This window comes from Conger conger, chromosome 16 (assembly GCF_963514075.1).
Source record: "Conger conger chromosome 16, fConCon1.1, whole genome shotgun sequence".
Lineage (NCBI taxonomy): Eukaryota > Metazoa > Chordata > Actinopteri > Anguilliformes > Congridae > Conger > Conger conger.
In genome coordinates this window covers 31,591,742-31,597,874 of record NC_083775.1, presented here as the reverse complement: position 1 = coordinate 31,597,874, position 6,133 = coordinate 31,591,742, and the positions used below count along the sequence as shown (strand labels likewise).

Sequence of the window (6,133 nt, the reverse complement as noted above, 5' to 3'; positions counted from 1 at the left end):
ATGTAAAAGCACTACAGTATAATCAGAGAGAGGAAACAGTCTGGTGTTAAACTCAGTGACTGAACTGCAGTGTGGGAAAAGAAGGGGTTGCTGGGAGAATGTGCTGTATGGGAGAAGCAGCTTTTCAGTGCTCTCAAGTGATGGAGGGCATTGCAGAAATGACATTTGTTGTTAAATATGATCAAACATACTAAAATAGGACAACAGAAAAAAATCACTGATGAGCATATCATGGAAAAAGTTCCAAAGCTGGACTGGAGAAAATCGCAGTTATCAGAGAGTAGAAAATGGCCTTCGACAGTGAGCCCAGCATTCCCTCAGTCAGACTGTACATTAAATGTATATGGATATGCTGTAACTGAACATTTCCATGTGCCTCAATGAGGTCCTTGACTTTTTGAACTCCCATAGAAACTGCCATCAGAATAGAAAACATGTACATTTTCTCAAATCATATTTTACACAATCTTACCACTTCAGTCCTTCACACATTTGCACGTCTACATGTACACAGCTCAATGTCAGAAACCGTTATTTTGACATTTGAATGTTTGACAGATTAAAAATAGCAGTGAACAGTGCACGTGTCCCAGCCCTCAATAGACCCACTGCTGTTCACACATCAGAGCTCCTCTAACTGTGTGTGACAGGCTTTGTATAGAGGAAGGGGCTTTGCATACCTGTCCTGCCTCACTGCTCCACACACTTTAAGACCCCCAGTACTGATCAGTGACTGTCCAGTCCATTCACAGACACTGACACAGGCAGCATTATAATGATGTCAGTCCTTCTACTGCTGGTGATTCTGGGACTTGTTGTACAGGGTGAGCAAGATTGAAACATTTTAACTTGGGATTTTGGTTATATTTAACATTTCATATGCCAACTTCTCTCTTTTCACAACAGTGCTATTATCGTCTATTCAAACATATCAGAATATTACATGGGGTTTGTCAATATTAATGTGCATTGAACTACATTTCTTAATTTTCCTTTTCAGAATCAATGGCAGATATAGTTGTGACTCAGTCTCCATCAGCTCAGGCTGTTCAGCAGGGACACACTGTCTCCATCAGCTGTACAGTCAGTCAGAGTGTTTTTGTTTATTCCGACGGTGATTCTGCTCTCTACTGGTACCTGCAGAAACCTGGTCAGGCTCCTAAACTTCTGATTAAGTATGCTACAACACGCGAGTCTGGGATTCCTGATCGTTTCAGTGGGAGTGGATCTGGGACTCAGTTTACACTGAAAATCACTGGAGTCCAGGCTGAAGATGCAGGAGATTATTACTGTCAGAGTGTACACAGCATCAGTGGTAGCGGGGTGTTCACACAGTGATACAGAGCCGTACAAAAACCTCCCTCAGTCAGACTGCACAGAGACTGCACTGCTGCAGCTGGGACCTACTGCAGGTGCTGAGGGGGGAGGCACTGATCTGTAACACTCAGCGGCTCTGCTCTAAAACATTGAGTTTTGTTGTGCAATAAGGACTGTAATTTTTATTGAATCAAATTTAATGCTATTTCTCTCAATGTTAATGTCAGCACATTAAAATCTTCCTCTTACTATCCATTTTCTAAGTTTGTTTAAAAATTCTCATTGAAAAAACATCAGGAAGGAGGACTCTATCACCACTTTGCAAAATGCAGACTGAAGAAAACACAAAAATAGTGAAGCAGCCCCACAATGGAGCTCAAAACTGGCCACAGCTCCAACCAGAGGGAGGGTGTCAGTGGGCTCAGTTTGTCCTCCTCATCACACAAGAGCCTCTCATCTGCAGTCTGTCTGCAGTCTGCCTGTATTAGCTGAACAGGATGTACAGTCCTCCCTCACAATGGCTGTACATCTAAGTGAGTGAACTGCAGTGTGTGAGAAGAAGAGGCTGCAGGGAACATGAGCTTTATGGAGATGCAGCTTCTCTGTGCCCTCACAGTTATGGAGGATATGATGAACATTACATGGGTCTGTAACTGTCATGTACCAAACTAAATTAGGACAACAGAACAAATCCATCCATCCATCCATCCATTATCTTAACCCACTTATCCTGAACAGGGTCGCAGGGGGGCTGGAGCCTATCCCAGCATACATTGGGCGAAAGGCAGGAATACACCCTGGACAGGTCGCCAGTCCATCGCAGGGCACACACACCATTCACTCACACACTCATACCTATGGGCAATTTAGACTCTCCAATCAGCCTAACGTGCATGTCTTTGGACTGTGGGAGGAAACCAGAGTACCCGGAGGAAACCCACGCAGACACGGGGAGAACATGCAAACTCCGCACAGAGAGGCCCCGGCCGACGGGGATTCGAACCCAGGACCTCCTTGCTGTGAGGCAGCAGTGCTACCCACTGCACCATCCGTGCCGCCACAACAGAACAAATCAGTGATGAAAATATGATGCAAATGTTTCACTGCTGCACTGGAGAAAATATCACAGTCATCATTGTTCGAGTAGAAATTAGAATAGAACAGAGTTTTATTGCCATTTGCACAGGTACAATACAGTACAGGTACATTGGAATTCTTGTGCGTTCTCTTCCAGTCAGGCAAGTAAAAAATACACATAAATAATAAATAATAAAGGTGAGGCTAGTGCAAGTAAAAACAGTGCAGATGTACATACAAAACAATACAATACAATACAATCCTATATAAGAAAAATAAATAAATAAAAAGGAGACATTTCTTATTGCACATTGTTATATTTTGCTCGATTTACAGTGTACTGCACATGTTGAGGAATGGATATATTGCACATTCTGTGTGAGTGGGGGCAGATAATGTCAGTAGGGAGTGAGGTGTTTCCATCCCTCCTTAATGTCCTGTGCCACTAGCCTGACAGTGGCTGGGAAGAAGCTGTTGTGAAAGCGGGCCCTGTGAGTTTTGATGCTCACAGGCCTGCGATGCCTCAGGTTGTAGCCTGAGTCCACCCATTTGAACAGGGTGTGTGCTGGGTGCTGTTTGTCCTTAAGGATACACTGTGCTCTCCTCCTGCAGCGCTGGGTGTATATAGTGTCCATGGAGGGGAGATCAGAGCCGATGATTCTCTCTGCTGTCTTTATGACCCGTTGCAGTTCTTTCCTCTCAGCCATAGTGGTGTTTCCGTACCACACTGTGATACCACTGGTGAGGATACTTTCCACAAGTCCTCTGTAGACTTGGGTGAGGGGCTGGAGTCCGAGTCTGGCCTTATTCAGCAGCCTGATGAAATATAACCTCTGCTGAGCTTTTTTCACTGTAGCTGCAGTGTGTTTTGCCCAGCTGAGGCTCTCACTGATCTGAAGGCCCAGGAACCTGTCGCTCTCAGTCCGCTCAACCACTGTCCCTTTGATGACGAGAGGCTGCAGAGCGGGGGCTTTTTTCCTGAAATCCAGACCTTGGGTATATGTCCTCTTGGCAGCCCGAATGGATTTTTAGAGCTCATAGCAGGAATGTCTGTACTCCATAATGTCCCCTGACTTGAAAGCTGCACACCGGTTCCTGATCTTGCTGCGTACATCCGCATTGAACCAGGGCTTCTGATTGGGAAACACACGAATAGTCCGGGTGGGAATGCAGATTGAAGTGCACCAGTCAATATCGCTGCTAACAGTATCTGTGTACTCATGTATGTTGTCTGTGGCTACCTTAAAAGTGTCCATATCTGTGGCTTCCAAACACCCCTGCAGTTCTGCTAGTGCATCTTCAGTCCACATCTTCACAGTTCTTACTATATATCAAAGGTATATGATATCAAAGGTAGACTGTTACAAAAACTAGACCATTACACCAGTCGCATTGAACCAATCAGAATAACACCAAACATTACTATATTCTGACCTGGGATTATCATGAAACAACTTAATGCCATCTCCAGTATTCCTGTGCTCTAACCCTGAAGGAATGTGAGAGAAGGGGGGCTCCAGGAATCCTTCTCTAGTTCTCCCTCACAGGCATGTGTGCCAAAAGGTGGGGGCTAACAATGTATGCTCCAGGAGGGGGAAGTCAGCAAGCTGACCAGCGCATGACACCAAATGTTACTTATTGCTGGCTTACAGGTCATTAAGAGAGGTTAACAGAGAGGTCATTCAGAGAGGTTAACAGAGAGGTCATTCAGAGAGGTCTTGAAGAGAGGTTAACACAGTGCAGTACCTAATATTCACACTGCATACATTGGGCGAGAGGCTGGAATGCACTGTAGACAGGTCCCCAGTCCATCACAGGGCACATTCACTCACACCCTCATACTTATGGGTGATCTTTTCCAAACTCCAAATTCACAACCATGTTCTCCAAAAAAAACATGGTTTTTTAATATTTCCAAGACTAAAGAGGCACTTTCATACTTATTCACTATTTATTTCAGTATAATTCCCTCCAAAATCTTCATGAATTCAGGGTTGTTTGACTGTAGAGGACTCCACTACGGGTTGCGCTTCCAGAGGACTCTCTCCAGACGTCACACAAGCTGCGATTACACTCTCAAACCACCAGGAGGAGTCAGAGTGCTGCTGTTGCTCCCGATGTAAAAGCACTACAGTATAATAAGAGAGGAAACTACAGGCTGGTATTAAATCACACCTGGCCAGTGCTGACTGTTTGAAGCAGCCCCACAAGGGAGCTCAAAACTGGCCACAGCACCAACCAGAGGGAGGGTGTCAGTGGGCTCAGTTTCCCCTACTCATCACAGTAGAATCGTACATTTGGACTAAATTTAGTTTGGTCCTAATTTAGTTTGGTAGGACAAATCAGTGATGAAAATGTGGTGGAATAGTTTGACTCCTGCACTGGAGAAAATCTCACAGAAATAAAATGAAGTATAAAGTCTCCTTCTACAGTTATCCCAGTACTACCCCTCTGTGACCAGAAGGCTTCTCACTCTAATCATCTGAAAACTACAGGGTCACATGTGAAGGGAGAACCTGCTCATGGCGGCAAAATGCAAAAACTCACCACAGAGTTTTAATGAACTTTAATTTTGCATGGATTAACTGTGATTTAATCATTCCCTGTGTATATGTGATATTCCTGACTTACACTGTCATTTCTGATACTGAAACTTTGTTCACTCACAATTTATGAAGCTCAAGTTTTTAAGAATCTTCGCTCATATGCAGGCACCTGTGACCACGTAGACAAACTGTAGACAAAAGAGCAATATAATTTCAATAATTGCAAATAATTGTTGGTCAATAAAAGCTGTAAACAGTGCATTGCTTGTAATGACTCTTACAATCTTATTTTCTTCTCTCAAGTAGAATATATTAGCTCATTTTATCTACTTGCTAGAACGTGAAACTGTATTACCCTATTGGTCAATCTTAAATTGAATAAAACTGTGTGACCTCATTGGCAATATTTTGGTGTAATTTAGACTGACATATGTTTTGTTTTTGGGGGTGAATATGCACTACAGACCCACTGCCTTTCACAAATCAGAGCTCCTCTATGTGTGACAGAATTTGTATAGAGGAAGGGGCTTTGCATACCTGTCCTGCCTCACTGCTCCACACACTTTAAGACCCCCAGTACTGATCAGTGACTGTCCAGTCCTTTCACAGACACTGACACAGGCAGCATTATGATGATGTCAGTCTTTCTTCTGCTGCTGATGCTGGGACTCTTTGTACAGGGTGAGCAACATCTGAATTTGGGATCTTGGTTATATTTTAAACTATTATCACAACAGTGCCATTGTTGTCAATTGAAATTTACCAGAATATTACGCAGTGTCTGATAATATTAATGTCCATTGACCTATATTGACCTATATACCTCTTTGTATTTTGTTTTCCAGAATCAATGGCAAATATAGTAGTGACTCAGTCTCCATCAGCTCAGACTGTTCAGCAGGGAGACTCTGTTTCTATACGCTGTACAGCTAGTCAGAGTGTATACGTTGATTTTGCTGGTGACCACTGTCTGCACTGGTACCTGCAGAAACCTGGTCAGGCTCCTAAACTTCTGATTAGGTATGCCACAACAGGCGAGTCTGGGATTCCTGATCGTTTCAGTGGGAGTGGATCTGGGACTCAGTTTACACTGAAAATCACTGGAGTCCAGGCTGAAGATGCAGGAGAGTATTACTGTCAGAGTTACCACTACATCAACAGTAAAGCTGTGTTCACACAGTGATACAGAGCTG

The 6,133-nt window shown here is 43.7% G+C and overlaps 2 long non-coding RNA genes across 2 annotated transcripts; both read left to right on the top strand.

Annotated features, from left to right (window-relative positions):
* The first annotated feature begins 743 nt into the window (after nt 1–743).
* LOC133114999 (uncharacterized) lies at nt 744–1,568 on the top strand. The gene is made up of 2 exons (XR_009705596.1): nt 744–824; nt 1,001–1,568. It is a non-coding gene; the product is annotated as an uncharacterized LOC133114999 (long non-coding RNA).
* A 3,973-nt stretch (nt 1,569–5,541) lies between these two features.
* LOC133115000 (uncharacterized) lies at nt 5,542–5,851 on the top strand. The gene is made up of 2 exons (XR_009705597.1): nt 5,542–5,621; nt 5,786–5,851. It is a non-coding gene; the product is annotated as an uncharacterized LOC133115000 (long non-coding RNA).
* Nucleotides 5,852–6,133: the final 282 nt, after the last annotated feature.